Here is a 15,607-nt window from a genome sequence, read left to right as displayed (position 1 = left end):
TTCTTCTTACCACCTGATGGTACTTTCTCCAAAATTGACAATATAATTGGTCATAAAACAGGCCTCAACAGATACAGAAAGATAGAAATTATCCCATGCATCCTATCAGACCAACACGGACTAAAGCTGGTCTTCAATAACAATAAGGCAAGAATGCCCACCTATACTTGGAAGTTGAACAATGCTCTATTCAATGATAACTTGGTCAAGGAAGAAATAAAGAAAGAAATTAAAGACTTCTCAGAATTTAATGAAAATGAAGGTACAGCATACCCAAACTTATGGGACACAATATAAGCTGTGCTAAGAGGAAAACTCATAGCTCTGAGTGCCTGCAGAGAGAAGCAGGAGAGAGCATATATCAGCAGCTTGACAGCACACCTAAAAGCTCTAGAACAAACAGAAGCAAATACACCCAAGAGGAGTAGAAGGCAGAAAATAATCAAACTGAAGACTGAAATCAACCAAGTAGAAACAAAAAGGACCATAGAAAGAATCAACAGAACCAAAAGTTGGTTCTTTGAGAAAATCAACAAGATAGATAAACCCTTAGCCAGACTAATGAGAGGACACAGAGAGTGTGTCCAAATTAACAAAATCAGAAATGAAAAGGGAGACATAACTACAGCATCAGAGGAAATTAAAAAAATCATCACGTCCCACTACAAAAGCCTGTATTCAACAAAACTTGAAAATCTGCTGGAAATGGACAATTTCCTAGACAGATACCAGGTACCGAAGTTAAATCAGGAACAGACAAACCATTTAAACAATCCCATAACTCCTAAAGAAATAGAAGCAGTCGTTAAAGGTCTCCCAACCAAAAAGAGCTCAGGTCCAGACGGGTTCAGTGCAGAATTCTATCAGATCTTCATAGAAAATCTCATACCAATACTATCCAAAATATTCCACAAAATTGAAACAGATGGAGCGCTACTGAATTCCTTCTATGAAGCCACAATTACTCTTTTGCCTAAACCACACAAAGACCGAACAAAGAAAGAGAACTTCAAACCAATTTCCCTTATGAAATAAAGTACTCAGTAAAATTCTGGCAAACCGAATCCAAGAGCACATCAAAACAATCATCCACCATGATCAAGTAGGCTTCATCCCATGCTTGCACGGATGGTTTAATATATGGAAACCCATCAACATAATCCATTATATAAACAAACTGAAAGAACAATACCACATTATCATTTCATTAGATGCTGAGAAAGCATTTGACAAAATTCAACACCCCTTCATGATAAAAGTCCTGGAAAGAATGGGAATTCAAGGCCCATCCCTAAACATAGTAAAAGCCATATACAGCAAACCAGTCATCAACATTAAACTAAATCGAGAGAAACTTGAAGCAATCCCACTAAAATCAGGGACTAGACAATGCTGCCCATTCTCTCGCTACTTATTCAATATAGTTCTTGAAGTTCTAGCCAAAGCAATGTGACAACAAAAGGACATCAAGGGGATACAGATTGGAAAAGAAGAAGTCAAAATATCACTATTTGCAGATGACATGATAGTATATTTAAGTGATCCCAAAAGTTGCGCCAGAGAACTACTAAACCTGATAAACACCTTCAGCAAAGTGGCTGGGTATAAAATTAACTCAAACAAATCAGTAGCCTTCCTCTACACAAAAGAGAAACAAGCCGAGAAAGAAATTAGGGAAACGACACCCTTCATAATAGTCCCAAATAATATAAAATACTTCGGTGTGACTCTAACCAAGCCCTTGGTCCTGCCAAAGCTTCATGCTTCAGTGTAGGGGAATGTCAGGGTGGGGACGCAGGAAGGAGTGGGTGGGTTTGAGGGGAAACACCCTCTTAGAACAAGGAGGAGGGGGAATGGGCTAGCGTTTTAGACAGGAAACCAGGGAAGGGGATAACATTTGAAATGTTAGTAAAAAATCCAATAAAAAAATCTTGGTATAACTATAACTAAGCAAGTGGATGACCTGTATAAGAACTTCAAGTCTCTGAAGAAAGAGATTGAGGAAAACCTCAAAAGTTGGAAAGATCTTGATGCTTATGGATACATAGGATTAACATAGTGAAATGGCCATCTTGCAAAAAGTGATTACAAATTCAACGCAATTACCATGAAAATACCAGCACTATTCTTTACAAGTGTCAAAAGAGCACTTCTCAACTTCCTATGGGAAAGCAAAAAGCCCAGGGTTGCAAAGATGATCATGATCAATAAAAGAAATTCTGGCAGTATCACCACACCCAATTTCAATCTGTACGACAGAGCAATAGTAATAAAAACTGCATAGTAGTGGTATAGAAACAGACAAGCTGTCCAACGGAATCAAATCAAAGAACCTGAAATAAATGCACATACCACAGACACTTGATTTTTGACAAAGAAGTCAAAATCATATAGTGGGGGAAAAAGCATCTTCAACAAATGGTGTTGGTCTCACTGCATGTCTGCATGTAGAAGAATGAAAGTAGGTCCATGATTGTCATCCTGTGCAAAACTCAAGTCTATGTGGGTCTAAGACCTCAACATAAAACTGAATATATGAATATAATATAACAGAAAGTGGGGGATAGCCTTGAACCCATTGGTACAGGAAACAAGTTCGTGAACATAATATTAATGCCTCAAGATCTAAGATCAACAAGGAATAAATGGTACCTCATGAAGCTTTTTTAAGGTAAAGAACACTGTCAGTAGCACAAAACTCAGCCTATTGACTGGGAAAAGATCTTAACCAGCCCTATATATAATATTCAATATTTATAAAGAGAGCAAGAAATTGGACACCAACTGCACAAATATCCTGTAGGGCATGTGGATCCATGCTACTTGACAGGTATAAGAACTGGTAAAGTTGAATGAATTCAACCTGGGTAATCTCAGAGATTTAACAGCAGGAATATAGAGTCATTCCCAAATGTCTCTGTACCTGCTCTGTAACCACAACACACCACTGAGAGGACCATGTATACTTAGGTATGTAGCTTAAAGACTAGAGTACTTCTTCATGCTTAAGAGGTATCTAACCTAGAGCCTGGAGCCAATGACTTTCCCTTTCTGGGTATTCCTTCCTGTAAAAGCTATATGAACCCTCTTTCACCCTGAATAAGATGTGTGCATTCACATCTACCATCAAAATAAAGTGATGTGAACAAGCTAGATTCATCTCAGAGAGCTGCTTCATGAAGGATCACTGTGTGTGTGTGGGGGGGGCTTCAACTAAGACTTCCAAGGAAGGTTTTTCCTCAATAGCTCCTGTGGTGTACTGGGACTTCACCTCAATCAGACTGGATTCCCCTCATCCTGGCACACCTTCACATCACTGCCTGGTACTCCAACACACCAAAGTGAAAGGCAGATCTTGGACCCCTGTTTCCTGACTTTATCTCCTTACTTCCCCTTACTGTGGTATACCAGAAGCACCTGGGAACTCAAAGGGAAGACAGGAACCACTATGCACTCTCCATTCCAGACATTGCTCTGCCTTCCTGGCATCTTGCCAGGTGATGCAGGGCAACCCCAGCAGAGACATGGGAGGCAATATGACAATAATCCAATTTAAAAATAGAGTAAATAAGTAAACAGGAATTTTTTTAACAGAGCATTCTCAGATTGCCAAGGAGCATTAAATGTTCCACATCTTAGTTATTAGGGAAATGCACACCAAAGCGCCCTATGATTCCGTCTTATACCTCTCAGAGTGGCTAGGATCAAACACTCAAGGACAATACTGGGTGGAGAGGATGTGGAGCAAGGGGAAACTCGTCTATTGCTGGTGACTTTAGAAAACTGTTAAGTTAATGAAAAATATAAATTTGTTCTATGAAAGTATTAGGGAGGTCTTATTTTGATGGATTCAAATATGTTAAATAAATGATAAATTTTGCATGTAAACAGTAAGAAGAGGTTTCTAGCAAGATATCATAAACAAAAAAACACAGAATTCATTCCTCATATTGAAATTGTGTGGATAGAAGCCTTATTTACAATAACCAGAACCTGGAAAGATCCCAGATGCCCTTCAACAGAGGAATGGATACAGAAATGGATACTAGATAAGATTGATGAAGCTAAGAAGTACATGCTGACAGGAGCCTGATAAAGGTGTCTTCTGAGAGGCACAGCCAGAGCACGTCAAATACAGAGACAAATGTTAGCAGCAAAACATTGAACTGAGAACAGGGTCCTCATTGGAGGAATTAGAGAAAGGATTAAAGGAGCTGAAGGGACTTGCAACCCCATAAGAACAACAGTACCAACCAACCAGAGCTCCCAGGATCTAAACCACTACCCAAAGACTATACGTGGACAGACCTATTTCTCCAACTGCATATATAGCAGATGATGATCTTGAGCACCAATGGAAGAAGCCCTTAGTCCTGCCAAGACTGGAAGCCCCATTGTAAGGTAGTGTCGGGGGAGTTGGGAAGGGGGAACACCCTTATTGAAGAAGGGGAGGGGAATTGGATAGGGGGCTTATGTCCAGGAAAGCAGTAAAGGGAATAACATTTGAAATGTAAACAAAAAAATCCAATAAAAAAGTTATTTTAGTTGGTATCTTTTTCATTCCTGTAAGCATCAACTAATAAATCTGATTTTAAAAAACAGAAAGTTTTACATGTGGTTATAAAAACTCAATATTTAGACAAAAGGTACTCTTTCTATTCATGAAGAATACAGAAGAATTAAAGGCCTGCCAAAAAATGTTTTGTGGTGCATGTCTCAGTATTCTACCCCACAGAAGACTGTAATTGTTATATTCTTTCTCTCCCGTCCACTTACACCTGGAAAGGCACTGTATTTTTTGTTCATGATTCCTGTGTGAGCACTTCTGTCAGATGTAAAAAATACTCTGAGGCTTTTCATGTTCATAGAAGTTTCTGTGTGTTCGATGGGTATAATCAGTGGAAAGCCTTAACTTCCCTATTCCTTTTGACTTCTTGAAGGCAGATTATCTTTTCTAATATTATTGTTGAAGAAAATAAATGTTGCGAGGGATGACACTGAAATGATTTCCTATCTGAGCCATAATGTTACAATGACTCAATAGTATGCTTTCTTTGAGATATTTCCTTGAAGTCTTTAAATGTTGTCTTGAATCTTGAACTTACCTTTGAATTTGTTCATCTCATATAACTTCCCTTAGAATTTACTCCCACATTTCTGTAAAGAATTCCAATGAACAAATTTTGATTTTTCCATTTGCTTATTTATTAATGCAGTATAATGAAGTGATAACTGAGTATTTCCTAGTTCATAATAGCATTCTATCTTCTTCGTGCTGTCATTTGAACACATTTTATGTGTTCAAAAGCAAAAAGTAAAATGCAATATTCAAAGTGCACCAAATGATATTTTGAAGTTATTAAAAAAGCTTGCGGTAGATTGAAAATCAAGAGACTCAACTGACTGTCAGTGTAGGTTTAACAGACCTAATGACACAGTGTAAGAGGTGTATCACACGGAACTAGTTTAGAGAATAGGAACAGATATACATGCTTGAATTAATTCATGAGACTTTTGTAGGCTTGATGTCAACAAATACGAAACTAGAAGTTTTAATGAAATATTATTATTTACGAACATTTCTGAAAATTTTAATAAAAGAAAATAAGTTATAAAAAGTTTGCTGCAGTATAAAAATTGTTTTATTCTAGTATTACAATGAACTGTGGAAAGATTAAAAACTAATAGAATCATCTTCTCATATCTGCTCAAAAATTAAACAAAAAAGCAATTCAAAGAAATACCTTAGGCTAAAAATAGTACTCAAATAGAACTCCTAAAAGAAATATAAAGTCAATGATGAAATAATAAATATTGTTAAAACAATGTGGGGCTATAGAGATGGCTCAGTAGTTAGGAGCACTGGCTGCTTCTCCAGAGGACCTGGGTTTGAACCCACATACATGGCAGCTCACAGCTATCTTCAACTCCTATATAAGAAAATATGTCATTCTCTTCTTGCCTCTGTAGACACCAGGCTCAAGTGCTATATGGGTATAGATGCTGGCAAATACCCATACATACAAAGTAAAACTGTATCAGTAAATGTTTTACCATTAAAAAAGGTTTTTTACCTTAAACACAAGGAGAATGCAAAGAACAACTCAGATAATTCCTGTTCAGCTATTGGTTTATTTGCCACCAAAATAAGACAAAAAGTTAAAGAAAATAAAAAAGCATATCTAGACTTGAAAATTTATAATCAGCTTAAAAATAAAATTAATTATAAAAATATGAACTATTTTAGTTATTATTTAAATCAGTAACAAATGCAGACTGAACTATAGTAACCCATCAACAAAATATATACAAAATTATAAATATGTGTGGTCAGAAATTAAACCTCAGCACTAGTAGATATTCGACAAGTACTGTGTCTCTGAGCTCAGTGCCCAGCCAATACACATTTTTGATGTAACTTACTAAAAGCTAAATAAAAAGATATAAACAGCACTCAATAGAAGGCAGAAATTCTTGCCTTTTATTTTGTATTGATTAAATTAATGAAGAAAAGGCACTGAAATATTATGTATTAATACAAAAATACTGATGACTATGACAAGTTTTTCAAGTCACTACAATGTCACTTTTTTTAAGATCATCTATTACTTCCCTGTTTTGTGTAAGGCTTAGTAAGAGAGCAAAACCAGAGCAAGCAGAACAGTTTCAGATTTAGAAACCAGCAAAATTCTTGTTGTAAAAGTTGAATGGCTGTCACTCAGTGAAACAATATATCTAGATAGAACTTTGATGTGTCACAGATTTTGGTGGGGAAATAAGAGAAAATTTAGTAAATGGTTCTGAGAAAATTGTTAGCAATCAAAAGGTCACAACAAGAAATTCACACCTGTTCACAAATGTAGAGAATATCTGAGCATGGGGTGCTAGCCTCTGTTTGAAACATCTACAACACAATCTGTATGTCCAAGTCCCTAGAAGAAAGAAGAAAATATTTTAAGAATCAGAGGAACAGGACATTTCTTATGAGATAGCATCTTCTATATGTGGCCGGGAGTTGTGCCCCTGAAATCTTAATGATTAGTTCTCATAAAGGGAACTTTCTCAATGACAAATCCACCTGGCATGCCAGTGTGACGGGAGAAACTCACAAGCATCTTCCCCAAGATGTAGAGCTACAAGCAATTAATGATTGCTGAAAAGCAGAACTGGTCTTCCCCCTGTTGGCTACTCAGTTCCAAGTGGTTATCCCTAAACACATAAGCAGACAAAGAACATCAAAGGAACTCAGCAGATTGTATTTACTGTGCATTTATATGGGCTTATTATTTTTACAGATGTGTTTGTGTGTAATAATTTGACAAGAAGTCATGAATTTTAGAGGGAGTTGGAGGGGCATGGAAATAGTTGGAGGTAAGAGAAGGTAGAGTAAAAATGATATGAATCCAGTATTTAATCAGGAAACATCAAAATAATAAAATAAATGGAATAAACACAACCCCACAAAGTAAAAGTAAATTTGTATTTAAGACAGCCTATTTTGGTTTCTATTGGATGTGCTTTGGTAGAGGAAATATTAGAATCAAGGGTTAAACAATGTTCTTGAATAATGGCACACTATTTTACTTCATAATCTATATACTAGCAAACTCCATAAAGCAGGGATTTGATATATTTTAATAATATTGAAAGTTTCTATATATAAGATGAAATCAGTATTTCAATGAGAATACTCACTATGAGGTAGCACCTTGCCATTTTTCCAGTTTATTTATTTATTTACTTACTTATTTATTTGTTTGCTTATTTACATCCCAAATGCTGCCCCTTTCCCTGTCTTCTCTTCCAGAGTCCCTCTCCTATTCCATTCCCTTCTTCTCTGAGAAGGTTGGACCACCCAGGCACATGGAATCTCTGTAGGGTTAGGCAAATCCTCTCCCACTGATGCTAGAAAAAATAGCCTTCTTTGGGAACAGATTCTACAGTCAAGCAACAGCTGTTCCAATTGTTGAGGTCCCACGTGGAGACTGGGCTGCATGTCTGCTACATATGACAGAGGCCTCAGTCCAGTATGTGTGTGCTTGTTGGTTGGTGCCTCAGTCTCTAAGAGCTCCTAAAGGTCCAAGTTAGTTGATTCTGTTGGTATTTCTGTGGAGTCTCTATCCCCTTCAGGGCTTTCAATTCTACCCCCCAACTCTTCCATAAGGGTTCCAAAACTCCGTCGGATGTTTGGTTGTGGGTGTCTGCATCTGTTTCAGTCAGCTGCTAGAGGGAGTCTATCAGAGGACAGCTAGGCTAAGGCCCTGTGGGCAGGCATAACAGAGTATCATTAATAATGTCCGGTATTTGGTGCTTACTCATGGATGGGTCTCAAGTTGGGCAGGTTATTGGTTGGCATTCCTTTAGTCTCTGCACCATCTTTGTCCCAGTATTTCTTTTAGACAGGGCAATATTTAGGTTAAATCTTTTGAGGCTGGATTTGTGTCCTTATCCTCCCACTGGGAGTCCTGCCTGGCTACAAAATGTGGGTTCTTCAGGTTCTACATTTCTAATGTTAGATGTAAAGGTCATACACATTGATTCTTGACATCCCTGTCTTTGGAATTTCTTATAGATTCCACCCACTACATACTCTGGAAGCTGCATGGATTCCACTCATTCTCCTGGCCCTCCGGCCATCTCTCCTGTCTCTCCCTACACCTGATTCTGACCCTGTGTCCCATTCCCCTCCCTATTTTCTCTCTCACACAGTTTCCTTCCTCCCTCTGTTTTCTATGACTATTATTAAATATAATAATATTGTAAGTAAGATTCAAACATCTTCACTTAAGCCTTCTTTCTTATTTACCTTCTTTGGGTTTGTGGGGGGGGTATATCATGGATACCATGTATTTTGTGACTAATATTCATTTATCAGTGAGTACATACCATTCATGTCCTTTTCAGTCTTGCTTATTTCATGCAGTATGATATTTCCTCGTTCTTTTTTGTTCCTGCAAAATTTATGGCCTCCTTGTTTTTAATAGCTGAATAGTATTTTATTGTATAAATGAAACACATTTTCTCTATCTATTCTTTAGTTGAGGCATATCTGGGTTGTTTCCAGTTTCTAGCTACTATGAGTAAGGCTGCTATGAACATAGTGGAGCATTTGTCCTTGTGGTATAGTGGAGCATCTTTCAGGTATATACCTAGGAGTGGTATGCTGTGTCTTCACGTAGAACTGTCTCCAATTTTCTGGGAATTCATCAGTTTCCTCAGGCACCATTCATTCTGTTATACAGCCTATTAAAACTTTCTTGCCTCTCTGATTTTCAGCTTCATATTCACAAATTCCAGATGACTATGCTTACCTGAAATTTGTTGATTTCAAGAAACTTTTTAATTTTCTTAGATTGTCAGACCCAATTCAAACTATAGATAGAGTACCTATCCATTATGGGGAGACAGAAGGGAGTTGGGAATTACTGTCTTTTATTTATAGCTTGTTTGTAATATATGTCAAATGTCATTCTATCTAAAACCAGTCACTATTGAGAATCAGAATTAGACAACTTAAAAAAGTTATTTCTATGTTCTTTTTAGTAATTTTGTATTCTTTTTTAATAAAACTTCACTAAGATAACCATTATACTTATATTAAGTTCAATAAAAATACAAAAGATGCTGTGTGATAATGTGGCTCTTTGGGATAAGAACTGGGTAAGAGGGTTATAATTCTCTGGGAAATGAATTCATTAATAACTCTGTTGTGTGGTTACACAGTTATAAAATTAACTAAATTGAACACCTATGCCTTCTAACACAGATAAACAACTCTAATAAGTCAAATACTATTTTTTCTTTTCATATCTCACCTAGCAACACTATTCAGATTATTCATAAAAATCACTTAATCAGAAGCACCACCTTTTAAAAAACATGTTATTAATCTCTTCTTTCCTCAAATATTATTATGTAGCAAATAGAATATAAAATAATTATATATTGGAAGATAATACTGGGCTTAAAATGGTAGTGAAGTACTAAAGTTCTAGAAAGTGGGCTAAAATATTATTTTCAAATCTTCAAAATATATTATATAATTTATACTAGCCTCACTGTATATGAAAAAAATATAAACGAAAGGAGTACCTTCTCATAATGATTTTTAGGGTGTGATGCTTTTTATATACACAGCCTAGAGAGTGTCAGGATTAGAAGATCTGGCCAGCCTGGTTGAAGTAGGTATGACACTGTGGGTGTGGGCTTAAGAACCTCACCCTAGCTGCAATGTAAGTCAGACTTCCACTAGCAGCCTTCAGATAAAGATGTAGAACTCTCAGCTCCTCCTGTACCATGCCTGCCTGGATGCTTCCATATTCCTGCCTTAATGATACTGGACTGAATTTCTGAACCTGTAAGCCAGCTCCAATTAAATGTTGTCATTTGTAAGACTTGACTTGGTCATGGTGTCTGTTCATAGCAGTAAAACCCTAATTAGGATAGAACTTAGTACCAGGAGTGGGGGCTATTATGATTGAAAAGGCTAAATGGAAGCCTTTAGAGTTGCCTCTGCAAAGAACATTATGAATCAAAAACAGTATCACATTCCTGAGCAATTGCAGAAATTATAGCCACTATCAAGAACTTGAAAGCTGCAGGGGTGGTGGTTCTCAACACATCTTCCTTTAACTTTCCTATCTGGCCAGTGCAGAAGACTGATGGATCACAGAGAATGAGCGTTGACTACTGAAAACTAAATCAGTTAGTAACTCTGATTGCTATCATTGTACCAGATGTAGTTTCATTGCTTGAACAAATTAAGACATCTCCTGGTACCTGGTATGCAATATATTGATCTAGCAAATGCTTTCTGACTGTCCATAAGGACCACCAGAAGCAATTTGTCTTCAGTTTGCAAGGCCAGCAGTATTACAGTTTTGCTTCAAGGATATATTAACTCTCCTTCCCTGTATCATAACTTAGAAGGAATCTTGATCATTTGTCTCTTCCACAAAATATCTCATTGGTGCACTATATTGATGATATTATCCTGGTCGAACCAAGTGAGCAGGAAGTGACAACCACTTTGGACTCTTTGGTAACATATATGCATATCAGAGTATGGGAAATAATTCAACTAAAATTCAAGGATCTGTGAAATTCTTAGGAGTACAGTGGTGTGGGGCATGCACAGATATTCCTTCTAAGGTGGAAAATAAGTTATTGCACTGGCCCCTCCTACCACTAAGAAAGAAGCACAACATTTAGTGGGTCTATTTGGATTCTGGAGACAGCACATTCCTCACTTGGGTGTGTTACTCAGGCCCACTTACCAAGTTACTTGGAAAGCTGCAGCTTTGTGTGGGACCTGGAAAAGGGGAATGTTTTTCAACAAGTCCAGGCTGCTATGCAGCCTGTTCTACCATTTAAACCATATGATCCAGCAGACTCGTTGGTACTTGAAGTATCGGTGGCAGATAGAGATACTGTTTGGAGCATCTGTCAGGTCCCTGTAGGTGAATCACAGGAGAGACCTTTAGGAATTTGGAACAAAGCTCTCCCATCATCTACAGATAACTATTCTCCCTTTGAAAAACAGCTCTTGATCGGCTATTGGGCCTTAGTGGAAACTGAACATTTTACAATAGGACACAAAGTTACCATGTGACCTGAACTTCCCATCATGAGATAGGTATTATCAGACCCTCCTAGTCATAAAGTGGGACATGCACAGCAGCAGTCTATTATTAAATGGAAATTGTATATATGTGGTTGGGCTCGAGCAGTTCCTGAAGGCACAAACAAGTTAGATGAAGTTCCTCAAATACCTATGGTTTCTATTCTTGTTACAATGACCTCTGCTGCCAAGCATGCACCCATAGCCTCATGAGGTATTCCCTATTGTCAGCTGACTAAAGAAGAGAAGATTATGACTGGATAACTGACAGCTGTACACATTATTCAGGCATGACCCAGAGGTGGACAACTGCAGCATTACAACTCCTTTCCTGGACAACCCTGAAAGATACAGGTGAAGGAAAATCTTCACAGTGGGTAGAACTTCAGGCAGTACACATGGTATTACAGTTTATTTGGAAGAAGAAATGGTCAGATGTATTACTGTTCCCTGTCTCATAGGTTCAATGGATTGGCTGGATGGTCAGAGACTTGGAAAGATCATGATTGGAAAATTGGTGAGAAAGACATCTTTGGAAGAAGTATGTGGATAGATCTTTCCAAAAAGGCAGAGGATGTGAAGATATTTATGTCCCATGTAAATGCTCATCAAAAGTTGAAGGGGAGTTCAGTAATCAAGTGGACCAGGTGACCTGTTCTGTGAACAGTCAGCCCCTTTCCCCAGCCATACCTGTTATTGCTCAATGGGCACATGAACAAAGTGGCCATGGTGGCCGAGATGGAGATTATGCTTGGGCTCAACAACATGGACTTTCACTTACCAAGGCTGACCTGGCTTCAAGCTGCTGCTGACTGCCAAATCTGCCAACAGCAGAGACCAACACTGAGCTCCAGATATGGCACCATTCCTCAAGTTGATCAGCCAGCAACCTGGTGGTAGGTTGACTACATTGGGCCACTTCCTCCATGGAAAAGATAACATTTTATTCATTCTGAAGTAGAGACTTATGCTGGTTATGGATGTGCCCTTCCTAAAAATAATGCTTCTGCCAAAACCACCATCCATGAACTTACAGAATGCTTTATCTATGCTCATGGTATTCCACACGGTATTGCTTCTGACCGAGGAATTCATTTCACAGACAGAGAAGTGAAACAGTGGGCCCATGATCATGAAATCCACTGGATTTACCATGTTTCCCATCATCCTAAACCAACTGGTCTTACAGAAAGACGTAATGGCCTTTTAAAGATGTAGTTACAGTGCCAATTAGGTGGCAGAAGGATGGAAAACTATGGCAGAGTTCTTTAGAAGGCAGTATATGCTTTGAATGAACATCCAATATATAGTACTTTTCCCTTAGCCGGGATCCACATGTCTAGGAATCAAGGTGTGGAAAAGTGAATAGTTCCACTCACTGTCACTCCTAGTGACCCTGTAGGAAAGTTTTTGTTTCCTATCCCCACAACTCTAGGTTCTGCTAGCCTAGGAGTTTTGATTACAGAGGGGGAAGTGCTCCAGCAGCCACAAAAAATATTCCATTGAGCTGGAAGCTCAGAAATCCCCATGGTCATTTTGGGCTTCTAATTGCCTTAAACCAACAGGCTGAGAAAGGAATAACAGCGTTAGGAGGGGTGATAGATCCAGGTTACCATGGGTAAATTGGATTGCCTCTCCATAATGGAGGTAAGAAGGATTATGTCTGGAGTGCATGAGATCCCTTAGAGTGTCTCGTAGTACTACTGTGCCCTATGATTGAAGTCAGTGGGAAAGTACAGCAGCCTAATCGAAGCAGGATAACAAAGGATGCAGACCCATCAAGAATGAAGGTATGGGTCACTCCTTCAGGAAAATGAGCCAAGACCTGTTGAGGTGTTTGCAGAGGGTAGAAGGAATGCAGAATAGGTAGTAGAGGATGATAGTTGTAAATACGAGCTAAGGTCACATAACCAGCTACAGAAATGCAGATTACAAATCAATATGAAAGCTTCTGTATATTTTGTGAAGAACACATTTGTCTTTCTTCCAATTTCTTTACCATCAATTGGTATTTAAGTTGAGATACTGAAAGAATGTTCCCAAGAGATATTGTCCCATTGTAAATTACAAATGCATTTGAGATTGTACAAGCAATAGTTATATCATGTTAGGAACATTCATGAACTTGTTAATATTTCATGTGGACGTGAGATATTATTTGTGTCAAGTTGTCAAGGGATGGATTGTAGTGGCTATTTCTGGTGTCAACTTGACTATGTCTAGAGTGAACTACAATCCAGAATTGGAAGACTCACCTGTGATGCTGATCTTGAGGCTGGGAGATAAAAGTTTCTGACCTGGATCTTGGCATGGAGACCTTGAGGCATACTTGGTATAAATTCAAGGAGACTAAGATAAGGAGATTTCTGAGTTCAAGGTCATATCGGACAAAGCAAGTCCTAGATCAAGGCATAGTGATACACAAATTTAATCTGGGACACACCTTCTGCTAGAGACCTACATAAGGGCATTGGAAGAAGGAAGACCCTCTCATCCTTGCTTGCCTGCCTTGTGGGACTGAGCCACTGCTAGATCCTTGAACTTCCATTCACAGATCCTGTAGACCATTTTGTAGGGTTGGACCACAGACTGTAAGCCATCAACAAATTCCTTTCCTATGTAGAGACTAGTCATAAGTTATATGACTCTAGAGAATCCTGACTAATACACAGGGAATGTAGGAAGAATTATTTTGGTATCTGCAAAGGGTAAATGAATACTATCAGCTTCTTTTAAAGTGTTTGCTTTCTTGATTGTAAAGAACGTTTATAAAATATTCCTTCTAAAGTTTCCTATCTATTTATATGTGTGTATTCAGTTTTATGAATAAGAATATAAATTTGGTAGTTTAAATAAAGGTAAGAATTAAATGTTAGGGTATAAATTTATTAACAAATGCTGCATGTATAGCAGAAGTTATAGTCATCGAAGAGAATGTCTATAACTAAATAACTAAAATATCCAGGTTTTAAGAAATGTCTTCCCTCTCACATCAGTCAGAATGGCTAAGATCAAAAACTCAGATGACAGCAGATGCTGGCAAGGATGTGGAGAAAGAGAAACACACCTCTACTCTTGGGAAGATTTCAAGGTGGTACAATAATTCTGGGAATCAGTCTGGTAGTTCCTCAGAAAATTGGACATAGTACTACCTGGGGACCTAGCTATACCATGCCTGCACATATATCCAAAAGATGCTCCAACACATAACAAGGACATATGTTCATAATGTATAATATTAAAAATTATTTGTAATAACCAGAAGTTGGAAACAACCCAGATGTCCCTCGACATTGGAATGGATACAGAAAATGTGGTACAATGACATCATGAAATCCTTAGGCAAATGGATGGAAATAGAAAATATCATCCTGAGTGAGGTAACCCAGTAACAAAAGGATACACATGATATGTACTCACTGAGAAGTGGATATTAGGCAAAAAGTTTGGAATACCCATGACACAACTCACAGACTGAATGAAGCTCAAGAAGAAGACAGCCCAAAGTGTGGATGCTTCAGTCCTTCTTAGAAAGGGGAACAAAATCCTCACTGGAGGTGGAGGGTAGGAGGGACTTGGAAGGAAGAAAGGAAGGGTAGGGGAAAAAGGGGAGAAGGATCAAGTATGATAGGAGACAGGGATGATAAGAAGGTCAGGAAATTGAACAGAGGTTTGTAGCTGTGGGGGATGGGAAACTTGTAATAGCCACCAGAAAGTCTCAGATACCAGGAAAGCGAGAAGGTCCCAGGATCCAAAGGGGATAAGATTAGCTGAAATGATCAACAAAGGGAAGAGAGAACCTGTAGAGATCATATCTAAAAGTTAGGTCCCTGGTTGATGAATGGGGCCACCCATAATCTCCAAATTTTTAACCCAGAATTGCTTCAGTATAAAGGGAACACAGGGAAAATGTGTGGATCAGAGACTGAAGGAAAGGTTGTCCTACCTGGGTATCCATACCATATAGAAACACCAAACCCAGACACT

The 15,607-nt window shown here is 38.2% G+C and overlaps 1 pseudogene; it reads left to right on the top strand.

Annotated features, from left to right (window-relative positions):
* The window catches only part of LOC102549955 (uncharacterized), a 52,230-nt pseudogene extending 38,594 nt beyond the window's left edge, over positions 1-13,636 (top strand).
* The last annotated feature ends 1,971 nt before the right edge of the window (positions 13,637-15,607 follow it).

This window comes from Rattus norvegicus, chromosome 4 (genome assembly GCF_036323735.1).
Source record: "Rattus norvegicus strain BN/NHsdMcwi chromosome 4, GRCr8, whole genome shotgun sequence".
In the NCBI taxonomy this organism is placed as follows: domain Eukaryota; kingdom Metazoa; phylum Chordata; class Mammalia; order Rodentia; family Muridae; genus Rattus; species Rattus norvegicus.
This window is presented reverse-complemented; position numbering and strand designations above follow the sequence as displayed.